Source organism: Mizuhopecten yessoensis, unplaced genomic scaffold, assembly GCF_002113885.1.
Source record: "Mizuhopecten yessoensis strain PY_sf001 unplaced genomic scaffold, ASM211388v2 scaffold7929, whole genome shotgun sequence".
In the NCBI taxonomy this organism is placed as follows: domain Eukaryota; kingdom Metazoa; phylum Mollusca; class Bivalvia; order Pectinida; family Pectinidae; genus Mizuhopecten; species Mizuhopecten yessoensis.
In genome coordinates, this window is record NW_018407293.1 from 77,437 (window position 1) to 78,276 (window position 840).

An 840-nucleotide genomic window follows, 5' to 3' on the forward strand; every position below is an offset into this window, starting at 1 on the left:
AGGAGGATTTTTGCCTGCGACTGATTTTGAATGTAGCTATCAGGTTCGTACACAAAAGTGGTGGGCTGGGATTGTTGCAAGTATATTGCAGTCGACACTTTGCCCTAACCAGTGTTGATAAATACCCCAACAACAAAGACTTTAAATCACACTGCCATATATGTGAAAATTTATCACACTGGTAACGGAAACGCGTCGGCTACAGTAGGCACAAAGCAAAGACATACAAAAGCATAGTACATTTGTAAATGAGACACAATCTTAAGTGTAACGAGAATATCCTGGAGTGGAGCACAGGGACCTGATAATCTGAGAATGATCATCGGGGATGGCATTTTTACCGAAAATCGATCTAAACCCCCCAAACATGTAAAATTACTCTAAACACCTTAGTGTAGGTCCAAACATATCTGTGACCAATTCTCAGGTCCCTGTCGACAAGTACATCAACTAGAGACGTATCAACCGATCAAATGCACGAATATGATCTATACACCAACAAATCTAAGACTAATCCCAATGCTTGTGGTATTAATCATACGTATTTCTTTTTGTTGTGCATTATACCGCGAGTAAACAAGAGGCCCAAATCTTTGTTCCATGTTGTGTGACATTTATAACATACAAATCTTTTTTCCATGTTGTGTGACATTTATAACATACAAATCTTTGTTCCATGTTGTGTTACAATTATGACATACATATCTTTGTTNATAATTGTGTGCCTATTATGACATACATATCTTTGTTCCAAATTGTGTGCCTATTATGACATAATATCTTTGTCCCATGTTCTGTGACATTTATAACATACAAATCTTTTTTCCATGTTGTGTGACA